We start from the raw sequence: 14351 nt of genomic DNA, 5'->3' as shown, positions 1-14351 counted from the left end.
TTGATTAATGCATTGCAATAGTAAATTATTGTTAATTCGGAATAATTAGCTTCAAGAGGAGAACTAATCAGGACATCAAAAGGCACTGAAGCTTGCATTCTACATTACACTACCCACATTATCCAAATGACTATACTGCGCGATACTTTAGAAGCTAATCAGAAGATGCCTAGCCGAGGCGGTAAAAGGGTGCTCGGTTCATCTGCGTCAGGAGGAGGCCAGGCGAGTTGGCCGTGCGGTTAGGAGTGCGCAGCTGTGAGCTTGCATCCGTGAGATAGTGGGTTCGAGCCCACTGTCGGCTGTCCTGAAGAGGGTTTTCCGTGGTTTCCCATTTTAATACCAGGCAAATGTTGGGCCTGTACCTTAATGAAGGCCACTGCCGATTCTTTCCCACTCCTAGGCCTTTCCTATCCTATCGTCACCATAAGTCCTATCTGTGTCGGTGTGACGTAAAGCAAGTTGTAAAAAAATGAGTAGAACAATTTAAGAAGCGAGATTTCCGCTTCTGAAGATGCACGTGGCCCTGAGGTTCACTGAGCCTACACCAAAAGAGAGTGCCAGGTTAATTCCTACGGGCGAAGGAGACCAGGCATAGGGCTAAGCACTCTGTTTCACTTAGTGCCGAGGTTACGGATAGTGGGAGCCTTTAGTTTCCACTCCTTCAAAGACCTTCGTAATTTGTGTGGAGATGGCTTAGCTTTGCTTCGACACTAATATAGCTGCAGCTGAAATTAAGTTGAAGGTTCAGTCATACGGAGAAGTGTCTCATTTAACAGCGAACTTAATATCTCACTCAGGTTTCTTTAGATGGGCGAAAGCTTTCAAACCCGAAATTACATTCTATTTCTCATCAAAGGCAACATGTAATCTACAATATTTATTTATTTTTATTGAATTTAGAAATATATCTTCTTCTTATTCTTCTCCTTCTACCGCTTTTCCCACGCCTGTGGGGTCGCGGGTACGAACTGTGTCAAACGTGTGAGTTTGGCACTGTTTTACGGCCGGATGCCCTTCCTGACGCCAACCCTATATGGAGGGATTTAATCACTATTGAGTGGTCCGACTGCATGGCTAAATGGTTAGCGTGCTGGCCTTTGGTCACAGGGGCCCCGGGTTCGATTCCCGGCAGGGTTGGGAATTTGAACCATTATTGGTAAATTTCGCAGGCACGGGGGCTGGGTGTATGCGTCGTCTTCATCATCATTTCATACTCAACATGACGCGCAGGTCGCCTAAGGGATTCAAATCAAAAGACCTGCACGTGGCGAACCGAACATGTCCTCGGACACTCCCGGCACTAAAATCCATACGCCATTTCATTTTTTACTATTGAGTGTTTCTGTGGTGGTTGGTTGTGTAGGGTGTGTTGTCTGAATATGAAGAGGAAAGTGTTGGAACAAACACAAACCCCCAGTCCTTGAGCCAGAAGAATTAATCAAACGCGATTAAAATCTCCCGACCCGGCCGGGAATCGAACTCGGTACCCACTGAACCGAAGGCCTCAGCGCTGACCATTCAGAACTCTATTTGAGATCCTAAAATGAAAAAGGTGCTGATCGGTTTGGCTCCTTGCCCAAATGTTCAGTATAGCGGATCCGGGTTAGCGGTATCTAGTTAATTTCTCTTATTTGGGAACTGGGCCCCGTGGTGTAGGGGTAGCATGCCTGCCTCTTACCCGGAGGCCCCGGGTTCGATTCCCGGCCAGGTCAGGGATTTTTACCTGGACCTGAGGGCTGGTTCGAGGTCCACTCAGCCTACGTGATTAGAATTGAGGAGCTATCTGACGGTGAGATAGCGGCCCCGGTCTAGGAAGCCAAGAATAACGGCCGAGAGGATTCGTCGTGCTGACCACACGACACCTCGTAATCTGCAGGCCTTCGGGCTGAGCAGCGGTCGTTTGGCAGGCCAAGGCCCTTCAAGGGCTGTAGTGCCATGGGGGGGGGGGGATTTGGGAACTGAGTGTTCGTATTCGTTTTATTACACCCCTCTTTATTTACACACAACACTACCAGCCAGCAAAAGAAACAAGCAATACATACACATAATGTCAGCGTCGGCCGTAAAACTGAGCTTAATCCATATGTAGTGCCGACCCAAAGTAATTGAGAAAAAGTGGGGAAAGTAGAACAAGTAAGGAGGAGGACAAGTATCGGCTTGGGAGCTGCTTTAAAACATGAGAGTTCAGCAGTTCTGTGTTCCCATATTGCACAGAGGGGAACAAGATAAGGGAAATTAAAACTGTGTTTACAGGATGAAATTACTGTACAATCTTTTTAGGTATACTGTATTAAAGACCCGCTGTACTTGTGGTTCGCTAACGGATAAAACAAGAGATAAGACAAGAAAGAGCCATGGACCAACGAGATCCGAGTAAAAATGAATAAAATAATTTTCAACAGTGTTTGAAGAGTGTGAATTACGCGCGTAAAGAATAAACCAATGGAAGAAAGAAAGGAAAAGAACGTCAGGACGAAAAAGTAAGTTAATCAATGAGAAAAAAGAAAGAAAGAAGACAATTAAGACCGATGTTTTAGACGTGTTGCCAGGAAAGCGGCGAGCGGGGTAAAAGTACCAACTCCTGATTCCAAGATGTTTTATGCTTGATAAACTGTAAAATACGTAAACCAAACCCCATAACGCTACAGTCCTAAAGGGCATAGGCCTACCAAACGATCGCTACTGACCGCTGCTCCGCCCAAAGGCCTGCACATTACGAGGCGACGCGTGGTCAGCGCGACGGATCCCTCTCGACCGTTATTCTTAGCTTCCTGGACCGAGCCCGCTATATCACGACCAGAAAGCTCCTCAATTGTTCTCCTGTAGGCTGAGTGGATATCGAACCAGCCCTCAATAAGGAGAACATTCGTAATCTGGACGAGAATCGAACCCGGGGCCACCGGGAAAAATTAGTGCAATTGTACTAGACAAAAGAGCGATTTAATTTCGTGTGGCTATTTCTAGCCGAATGCAGCCCTTGTAAGGCAGACCCTGCGATGAGGGTGGGCGGCATCTGCCATGTGTAGGTAACTGCGTGTTATTGTGGTGGATAACAGTGTTATGTGTGGTGTGTGAGTTGCAGGGATGTTGGGACAGCACAAACACCCAGTCCCCGGGCCATTGGAATTAACCAAGGATGGTTAAAATCCCCGACCCGGCCGGGAATCGAACCCTGGACCCTCTGAACCGAAGGCCAGTACTCTGATCATTCAGCCAACGAGTCGGACAAAAGAGTGATTGAATGGGTGGTTATATTTCTTGAAAGTAGAACTCAGAGAATTCTAGGCGAAGCTTTATCTGACCCTGTAATAATTAGGAGGGGAATTCCTAAAAACAGTTTTTATGTTTCTAGACTGCGGGCTGGCGTAAAATAAGTAGGGTATAAATAATAACGGACAAAACTGGGGAATAAACCACAGGCAAATATTCTGACCGCGACTCTCGATCTGATAAATTAACCTTACATTAGATCAGTAGAGGACAAAAGGGATGCAGTACCTCAGGAGCTTTCATCTTGAGAGAGTAGGTGGGTGTCTACGGGGCTCCTATCTGAATCTCACGGCTTATATTTACTTACGTCAGGATTTCATCTTCCTTATCCGACCTCTCCTTACAACTCTTTTTCTTACTACCTTGACAGTGTTAGGTTTTGTGAGGCCTAAACTTCTTCCTTTTTCACGCCCTTCGTGCCCCTTTCCTTTCTTTTTCCGGTACCCTCATTTGTTGAAGGGTCGAGCCTCTTACATTTTTCCTTTGATAAGTGTTGAGAGAGGATGGTTGCCCAGATTTACTTCCTCTTAAAGCAATAAGGATAAATTAAAGGAACTTAATAGGAAATTAATCTAGCAAAGAAGTCAGCAAAGAATAACAAGATGGCAAGGATAATTGGCATTCATACAAATTTTAGTGAAAAATGGAAAGGTATCTTTAGGTACTTTAGGGCAGAAACAGGTTGCAAGAAGGACTTTCCAGGAATCATTAATGAACTAGGGGAGTGTGTATGCGAGGATCTTCAAAAGGCTGAAGTATTCAGTCAGCAGTATGTAAAGATTTTTGGTTACAAGGATAATGTCCAGATTCAGGAGGTGACTGATACCAAAGAAGTATTAAAATTTATCTATTATAACAACGACATTTACAATAAAATACAAAATACAAAAGTTGAAATCTAGGAGAGCAGCTGGAATTGATAAGATTTCGGGGGATATTCTATAGACAATGGTTTGGGATATAGTACCATATCTGAAGTACTTATTTGATTATTGTTGTATGAAGGAGCTATACCTAATGAATGGAGGGTTTGGGAAAGCATTCTTTCTGATTATATTAGATATGTTTGCGAAATTAATAACTGGCTGGATAGAAGGCAGTTCTGGTTTGGGAGAGGTTATTCCACTGAAGCTCAGCTTGTAGGATTCCAGCAAGCTGTAGCAGATATCTTGGATTCAGGTCAAATGGACTGTATTGCGATTGACCTATCTAAGGCATTTGATAGGGTGGATCATGGGAGACTACTGGCAAAAATGAGTGCAATTGTACTAGACAAAAGAGTGATTGAATGGGTGGTTATATTTCTTGAAAACAGAACTGAGAGAATTAGAGTAGGCGAAGCTTTATCTGACGCTGTAATAATTAAGAGGGGAATTCTCCAAGGCAGTATTATTGAACTTTTAAATTTTCTTACATATACTGGAAGAGTACCAAATATGCAATATGCTTGTAATATGATATACCCAAATATCTGTTAAGTTAAAATTGGCATCACTGCATGGAAAACGTAGAAGAAGCATGTACAAGAAAGGGCTCAGTGGTGGCAAGTTGAGGGAAGTCACTCGAGCTGCGTTCTTTGTCTCTGACAGTCGACCAAGTAATTTTCAACCTCCAAGAAGTTTTGGGAATGTAAGAATTGCAGTCCTTTACAAACCAAGGTATTTTTAAAACGCTTATTAGCTGTGCGTATAGGGTGAACTATCCATATAAACTATGTAGTGGACAAATAAATTCGATGAAATGACACGTGTAATTTGTAAGATAGAAATTAAATGCGGCTGGGTACCTAATATGGGATACTGTGGGATTCCAATTATGGAATAGTATTCCATATTAGGAGCCATACTTTTGCAATATGCATAGGTAGTTTTTCTCTCCTTCAGAACCATAGCCGGTATCTTTCACTGTTCTTTTCTCTTGCCTTGGCCTATTCTGTTCCCGAAACCTAATCCGTTATGCTCCTCATTTGATCTGACATACAGTATATTGCAAATTTTAATTCTGGTGTTCGTATTAATTGCTTCCACTGCTCTGCTCTTAATTCGAGTCACCTTTGGAATGCATATTACTATTATTATTTCCACGGCCTCCAACCACCCTTCATAGTAGTATGGTAACAGAACAGTTCTACAAACAAACTGAGCATATGTTATAACTCACGACAAAATGAGTGAACGGTTTGTTGACAATAAAATTCTATTTACAGAGAACAAAACCAAGATTTACAATTTTCTTTTGAGCAATCTACTGAACTATACAAATGTTGTTCTTTCCCAACCATCGCACTTATTTTAATCGAAAAGCAAACAAGAAAGAAAGAAAGAAAGAAAGAAAGAAAGAAAGAAAGAAAGAAAGAAGGAAAGAGGGAAAACGGGAATAGAATGGGAGGGGAGGAAACGGAAAGAGATACCTGCCTAATGATAAGTTAATGAACCACCCAATAGATACAACATATTGCAGAATTACAAACATCAAGCAAAAGGAGAAATAGATAAACACACGTTACACTAAAAAGAGATCTTCAAAGATGAAGTCCGTTGATTAAACACACGAAAAATGACATTAATGGAAAACTGCATCTACAGATAGTCAGCCGATATGTAGGACAATATTAGAAACGTTTACTAGCCTAGCGAGAGTTGCGATTATCCGACAGGGCTGTTCAGTGACGGTCTCATTCAACCTCGAATAGTGCAACATACTGTAGATCAGAACCACAGTTCATGCATAACCTTGAAGAGGACTTGGAAGGCAATAGGAATCGAACACGCACATCTCAGAAAACATGAAACCATGTTCATAGTTTGCTATCATCCGTAGACCGATGAAAAAAGATAAAAGTCTTGATTGGAAATGGCATGCTCGCCTATAGTATTTAGAGAAGTAAAACTGCTCAAGTTCCAAATTTAGAAAGGTAAATAAAAATGTGTCCGCCTCTGTGGTGTAGTGGTTAGCGTGATTAGCTGCAACCCCCGGAGGCCCGTGTTCGATTCCCGGCTCTGCCACGAAATTTGAAAAGTGGTACGAGGGCTGGAACGGGGTCCACTCAGCCTCGGGAGGTCAACTGAGTAGAGGTGGGTTCGATTCCCACCTCAGCCATTCTGGAAGTGGTTTTCCGTGGTTTCCCACTTCTCCTCCAGGCGAATGCCGGGATGGTACCTAACTTAAGGCCACGGCCGCTTCCTTCCCTCTTCCTTGCCTATCCCTTCCAATCTTCCCATCCCTCCACAAGGCCCCTGTTCAGCATAGCAGGTGAGGCCGCCTGGGCGAGGTACTGGTCATACTCCCCAGTTGTATCCCCCGACCCAGAGTCTGAAGCTCCAGGACACTGCCCTTGAGGCGGCAGAGGTGGGATCCCTCGCTAAGTCCGAGGGAAAAACCGAACCTGGAGGGTAAACAGATGATGATGATGAAATAAAAAGGAAGGAAAGCTATATGCACAGCTCCATAACAACGAATGTAACACTCCACGTCCACCTTCAACATAGGCTGAAGTCCATCTCACAAGGGGACATTCCCTACTCGTCAGCACCGATTTCGCTCATATTAATCGAACATGCGGGGCTTAGCTAGAAATGAAAGTACCCAAAGTGGGAACTCTAGATGGCCAAGCGTATAGAAAATAAAAATAAAAATGTTGATGCGGCTCTCCCACCGTATAACCCGCTTACGTTAGCGGGTACGCCGAGCGGTTGTTGGCGTAGCGGTAAGAGCTCGGACTGGTATTTCGGTGGTCGTGGGTTCGACTCCCCGTGTGGAGAATATTTTTCTCAATTTTTATATTATTCATTTATTTTCTTTCTTTCTTTGTTACTCTCCAAGGTCGGTTTTTACTTCGTACTCAGCGAGGGATCCCACCTCTACCGCCTCAAGGGCAGTGTCCTGGAGCTACAGACTCTGGGTCGGGGTATACAACTGGGGAGGATGATCGGTACCTCGCTCAGCCGGCCTCAACTGCTATGCTGAACAGGGGCCTTGTGGGGGGATGGGAAGTTTGGAAGGGATAAACAAGGAAGAGGGAAGGAAGCGGCCGTGGCCTTAAGTTAGGTACCATCCCGGCATTTGCCTGGAGGAGAAGTGGGAAACCACGGAAAACCACTTCCAGAATGGCGGACTGAATTTATTTTACTTATTTATAAGCGCACAACTGTAGAAAATTTGGAGTTGCGAACTTTCCCGACGTGTTCAAACAGAAATTCTTCTTTTTTCTCCTTTATTGGCTATCTCCCCTACTCGGGGATTGTGCCATAAATGTGAATAGTCATTTCGCTGTAAGATTCGTTTTCACCTGACAAGTGTCCGACTCGTTGGCTGAACGGTCAGCGTACTGCCCTTCGCTTCAGAGGGTCCTGGGTTCGATTCCCGGCCAGGTCGGGAATTTTAACCTTAATTGGTTAATTCCAATGGCACGGGGGCTGGGTGTATGTGTTGTCTTCATCATCATTTTATTCTCATCACGACGCGCAGGTCGCCTACGGGAGTCAAATAGAAAGACCTGTACTTGGCGAGCCGAACCCGCCTGGGATATCCCGGCACTAAAAGCCATACGACATTTCACATTTCATAGCTGACAAGTGAAGGTTGCTCCTGGCGGCTGTTCACAAACAATATATTCTTGGCGCAGGTAGACAATGAAATCCCAATTTTTTTACCTTTTCTATGCCTTTTGCGTATTTTTTTGCTAGGGGCTTTACGTCGCACCGACACAGATAGGTCTTATGGCGACGATGGGATGGGAAAGGCCTAGGAGTTGGAAGGAAGCGTCCGTGGCCTTAATTAAGGTACAGCCCCAGCATTTGCCTGGTGTGAAAATGGGAAACCACGGAAAACCATCTTCAGGGCTGCCGATAGTGGGATTTGAACCTATCTCCCGGATGCAAGCTCACAGCCGCACGCCTCTACGCGCACGGCCAACTCGCCCGGTCTTTTGCGTATTCATCATCATCATCATCATCTGTTTACCCTCCAGGTTCGGCTTTTCCCTCGGACTGAGCGAGGGATCCCACCTCTACCGCCTCAAGGGCAGTGTCCTGGAGCTTCAGACTCTTGGTCGGGGGACACAACTGGGGAGTATGACCAGTACCTCGCCCAGGCGGCCTCACCTGCTATAGTGAACAGGGGCCTAGTAGGGGGATGGGAAGATTGGAAGGGATAGGCAAGGATGAGGGAAGGAAGCGGCCGTGGCCTTAAGATAGGTACCATCCCGGCGTTTGCCTGGAGGTGAAGTGGGAAACCACGGAAAACCACTTCGAGGATGGCTGAGGTGGGAATCGAACCCGCCTCTACTCAGTTGACCTCCCGAGGCTGAGTGGACCCCGTTCCAGCCCTCGTACCACTTTTCAAATTTCGTGGCAGAGCCGGGAATCGAACCCGGACCTCCGGGGGTGGCAGCTAATCACGCTAACCACTACACCACAGAGGCGGCTTCTTTTGCGTATTTATTTATTTATTTATTTATTTATTTATTCCCGACTTACATTTGTGGCGAAGTTAGGGCTCACGGCCCTCTCAAATAAGTAAATAAAATTAATTATTCATTTATTTGCGTAATTGAAAAATGAATAACATAAAAGTTGACAGAGAAAACAGTCTCCCCACGGGGAGTAGTACCCACGACCATCGAATTACCAGTCCGAGCTCTTACCGCTATGCCAACAACTGCTCGGCGAGCGCGCTAACGTGAGTGGCTTATACGGTGCGAGAGCCGCGTCAACATTTTTATTTTTATTTTCTATTCACTTGGCCATCTGGAGTTCCCACTTCGGGTACTTTCATTTCTAGCCAAGCCCTGCATGTTCTATAAATTTGAGTGAAATCGGTGGTGACGAGTAGGGAATGCCCCCGTGTCAGTTGGATATGAGGGAAGCCGCGCCAGTAGGCACAACAGTACAGCGTGACGTCATCAGGAGTATCAGCTGACTAGAAGGCAGTTAGTTGACAAGACATAGCGGACCAGAATAGCAGAGATGATGGACGTTGTGCCTCCGTGGCTCAGACGGCAGCGCGTCGGCCTCTCACCGCTGGATACCGTGGTTCAAATCCCGGTCACTCCATGTGAGATTTGTGCTGGACAAAGCGGAGGCGGGACAGGTTTTTCTCCGGGTACTCCGGTTTTCCCTGTCATCTTTCATTCCAGCAACACTCTCCATTCAGTCATTAATAAATCACTTTGGGAGTGGCGACCCCATCGTACTAATAGCCTATATAAGATTCATTCATTACATCCCTGACCCGGTCAATGACTGGAAAACAGGTTGTAGGTTTTCATTTTCGATGGAGGTTGTATACGTGCGGGGTATATCCATTTCCAGTAGATATCGGCGATGAGATGACTCGCTGAGAGAAATGCGGCGTATTTCCAATTACCGTAAACGACGGCGATGAGGTGAGTCCATTGCAGTAGCTGAGAGGATGGAGGTTATGTGCGTGCTGCATATTTCCAATTGCCGTAAATGTCGGTGATGAGGTGAGTCCATTATATAATTTAGACAAATATCAAGTGTTAAACAAACTGAAAGAAGTAGCTGTAAAATTAGACAGATTGTAGCAACATGACAAGCGTTTAAATTTAAAAATGTCAAAAAGGAGTTAGTCATTTTTATGAAAATAAAAAGGAATTCCATATTTAGTATTCTTCCTTTATAAATTACATGAGTAAAGAAGTGGAATCAGAGATAAGGCTTTTTGCGGATGATGTTATTCTATATAGAGTAATAAATAAGTTACAAGAGTGCGAGCAACTGAAAAATGTTCGACAATGTTGTGAAATGAACAGTAGGCAATGGTATGATGATAAACGGGGTTAAAAGTCAGGTTGTGCGTTTCACAAATAGGAAAAGTCCTCTCAGTTTTAATTACTGCGTTGATGGGGTGAAAGTTCCTGTTGGGGATCGATGTAAGTACCTAGGTGGTAATCACATAAATGGGATTGTAAATAAAGGGTACAGATCTCTGCACATGGTTATGAGGATATTTGGGGGCTGTAGTAAGGAAGTAAAGGAGAGAGCATATATGTCTCTGGTAAGACCGCAACTAGAGTATAGTTCCAGGTATGGGACCCTCACCAGGGTTACTTGATTCAGGGACTGGAAAAAATCCAAAGAAAAGCAGCTCGATTTGTTCTGAGTGATTTCCGACAAAAGAATAGCATTACAAAAATGTTGCAAAGTTTTGGGCTGGGAAGACTTGGGAGAAAGGAGACGAGCTGCTCGAGGAAATGGTATGCTCCGAGCTGTCAGTGGAGAGATGGCGTGGAATGACATCAGTAGACGAATAAGTTTGAGTGGTCTCTTTAAAAGTAGGAAACATCACAATATGAAGATAAAGTTGGAATTCAAGAGGACAAATTTGGGCAAATATTCGTTTATAGGAAGGGGAGTGAGGGATTGGAGTAACTTACCAAGGGAGATGTTCAATAAATTTCCAATTTCTTTGCGATCATTTAAGAAAAGACTAGGAAAACAACAGATAGGGTATCTCCCACCTGGGTGACTGCCTAAGTGCAGATCAGTAGTGACTAACCGCCATCACCAGCAAATATGCAGCGATCACAGCGTTCGATGTGAGTATGGAATTCCTTTAAGTTAATTTTGTGTGACTTCTTTTGTTATCTTTCGGAAACCATCGCTCTTCTTTAAGGACTGTTCTCTTCCACTCCTGACAGTGTTACGGTATCTGAAGTTTACAGTGATTACTATAACTAAAACCGCTATCACTAGCAGAATACAACGGACTTATTGAATTATGTCACACAACGTACTACAGCAGTACCTTCGCGAAAATTTATATAAAGTAATCTTTAGAGTACGACCGTAACCTGTTCGATTATTCTACATGCCCGGCTCCATGGCTAAATAGTTAGCGTGCTGGCCTTTGGTCAAAGGGGTTTCGGGTTCGATTCCCGAAAGGGTAGGGAATATTAACCATAATTGGTTAATTTCGCTGGCACGGGGGCTGGGTGTATGTGTTGTTTTCATCGTCATTTCATCCTCATCACGACGCGCAGGTCGCCTACGAGCGTCAAATCAAAAGACCTGCATCCGGTGAATCGAACTTGTCCTTGGGCACTCCCGGCACTGAAAGCCATACGCCATTTTTTTATTCTACCTGATGTACTTGTTACGTGCTCCCTAATCACAGCTACTATGTTCATCTTTCATCTTACCTTCTGCCTACTTCGCCGCCGTGCTGCCGTAAACATTCCAACTGGACTTACTGTGCTCTGTCTGCTCACTCGCCTCACCAGCAACTGCTTGCTGTTTCGCCTCTCTCGCCTGCACTCGATTACGTCACCTGTTTCTCTTATGTTCTCGACTACGCTTCGCTCCGGTATAAAAGTCGCCACTATCATCGGTCAGGCATTCTCTGTGTATGTAAGCGGTGGGAGCAGGAACTCTTTCGCACGGCTGGCCCGTAGCGATTTTAAATAATTTTCGTTCTACGTGACATCATTTCATCTCAGTGCAGAGTGAGCAGACTTGTAATTGATATTCTGATACTTTGGATTTTCTTCACTTCTTGGCCCCTCAGGCCTTAACTCACATATTTTTCGAGATTTGCCCCATTCTGGGCACGTCATGTTTGTTTAAACAACAATCCTTCAGATTTGGTCATAATCTTGTGCAAAGGACTTGAGCTTGGGCGAACTTTTCTCATTGATACGGAACTTTGTGTACATCCTATGTGCGTGTGATATCAAAATCATTGAAATAGATATAGCAGCCTGATTTTTACCCTCTCTCACCCTCGCCATTCCCTTCAACACTGCTTCCCATTCCCTGTCCTTACCTATATTTTCTGTTCCTCTGGCCTCCTTCCTATTTCACAAATTTTACGTGGTTCTTAATTGTAATAGTGGCCTTTACGCATTGTTAACTGTTTCGCATATTGTGTGTAATTATGGTGCTTTTTCTCTTTTAACGTGTAAACATTGCTGTTAGATCCCTTCTCTATTGTCGATAAGATATTCTATTTCCAGTCGAACCTACTTATTATTCCATAATGTTTCGCCAGGTGTACGTGTTATTTCTAGTTATAGGGATATACCTAGGTCTAGTCACGGTCTCATGATCGTCCCTGTTGAATTTTTCTTTGTATTGTCATAGTATCTTGAAAATTCGAGTCACGATCTCAAATCAACTTTTCCCTTAATGAGTCCCATTGTAACCTTTTGAATTTTAGCTTATGCTTGAAAATAGAGCAATTACTGTAATTTGATCTCAATAATTATCAGAATTTCTTGATTGTTAAAATTGTATCCTTTTGGTGGTTTTGTTAATACACTGACTGACAGAGCAAATGCAACACCAAGAAGGAGTGGTCAGAACTTTATGCCAATTGCAGGGTAGACTGACGTCACTGAGGTATGCTCATGATGTGAAATGCGCCGCTGTGAAATGCGCCGCTGTGCTGCGCACGTAGCGAACGATAAATGGGACACGGCGTTGGCGAATGGCCCACTTCGTACCGTGATTTCTCAGCCGACAGTCATTGTAGAACGTGTTGTCGTGTGCCACAGGACACGTGTATAGCTAAGAATGCCAGGCCGCCGTCAACGGAGGCATTTCCAGCAGACAGACGACTGTACGAGGGGTATGGTGATCGGGCTGAGAAGGGCAGGTTGGTCGCTTCGTCAAATCGCAGCCGATACCCATAGGGATGTGTCCACGGTGCAGCGCCTGTGGCGAAGATGGTTGGCGCAGGGACATGTGGCACGTGCGAGGGGTCCAGGCGCAGCCCGAGTGACGTCAGCACGCGAGGATCGGCGCATCCGCCGCCAAGCGGTGGCAGCCCCGCACGCCACGTCAACCGCCATTCTTCAGCATGTGCAAGACACCCTGGCTGTTCCAATATCGACCAGAGCAATTTTCCGTCGATTGGTTGAAGGAGGCCTGCACTCCCGGCGTCCGCTCAGAAGACTACCATTGACTCCACAGCATAGACGTGCACGCCTGGCATGGTGCCGGGTTAGAGCGACTTGGATGAGGGAATGGCGGAACGTCGTGTTCTCCGATGAGTCACGCTTCTGTTCTGTCAGTGATAGTCACCGCAGACGAGTGTGGCGTCGGCGTGGAGAAAGGTCAAATCCGGCAGTAACTGTGGAGCGCCCTACCGCTAGACAACGCGGCATCATGGTTTGGGGCGCTATTGCGTATGATTCCACGTCACCTCTAGTGCGTATTCAAGGCACGTTAAATGCCCACCGCAACGTGCAGCATGTGCTGCGGCCGGTGGCACTCCCGTACCTTCAGGGGCTGCCCAATGCTCTGTTTCAGCAGGATAATGCCCGCCCACACACTGCTCGCATCTCCCAACAAGCTCTACGAGGTGTACAGATGCTTCCGTGGCCAGCGTACTCTCCGGATCTCTCACCAATCGAACACGTGTGGGATCTCATTGGACGCCGTCTGCAAACTCTGCCCCAGCCTCGTACGGACGACCAACTGTGGCAAATGGTTGACAGAGAATGGAGAACCATCCCTCTGTACCTCGACGTGTTTCTGCGTGCATCGCCGCTCGCGGTGGTCCTACATCCTACTGAGTCGATGCCGTGCGCATTGTGTAACCTGCATATCGGTTTGAAATAAACATCAATTATTCGTCCGTGCCGTCTCTGTTTTTTCCCCAACTTTCATCCCTTTCGAACCACTCCTTCTTGGTGTTGCATTTGCTCTGTCAGTCAGTGTACATCTTGTGATTTGAACCTTGTTGTTTGAGCTGTTTTGCTATCCCTACTTCGCCTCCTTTTTTTTTCTTATGTACTTACCACGGTATACTTTCTGGGTAAAGGTCCAGAAAAAAATCCCTGCGCTAATTCTGCTGATGTCTTGGAATTTATTCTGATTATATGCTTCGCCTTATTTCCCTATGTCGTCTGGTAGTCGAGCTTGCGAATACTATATGTGCACTACGAAAGACTTGGCTGGTGTATTCTATTGCGCGTGACTTTGGGCTCAGTGGTTTGGTTTCTAGGCACACACTGATTTATAACTTGGCTTTGCATTCGCATTTTCTCATCGTTAAGCTTTGACTCTGTAACCTTGATGCACTCAATGTACCCCCCATTATCAGCAGATATTATC

General features: G+C 45.3%; 1 protein-coding gene across 1 annotated transcript in view; it reads left to right on the top strand.

The window, feature by feature from the left end:
• The window catches only part of LOC136866855 (dynein axonemal heavy chain 1-like), a 197192-nt gene that overhangs the window by 182382 nt on the left and 459 nt on the right, over positions 1 to 14351 (top strand). The gene's annotated exons all lie outside the window — the stretch shown is intronic.

The sequence above is a fragment of the Anabrus simplex genome, chromosome 3, assembly GCF_040414725.1.
Source record: "Anabrus simplex isolate iqAnaSimp1 chromosome 3, ASM4041472v1, whole genome shotgun sequence".
Taxonomy (NCBI): Eukaryota; Metazoa; Arthropoda; class Insecta; order Orthoptera; family Tettigoniidae; genus Anabrus; species Anabrus simplex.
Note: the sequence above shows the minus strand (reverse complement) of the source record. Positions and strands in the feature narration are given on the sequence as shown.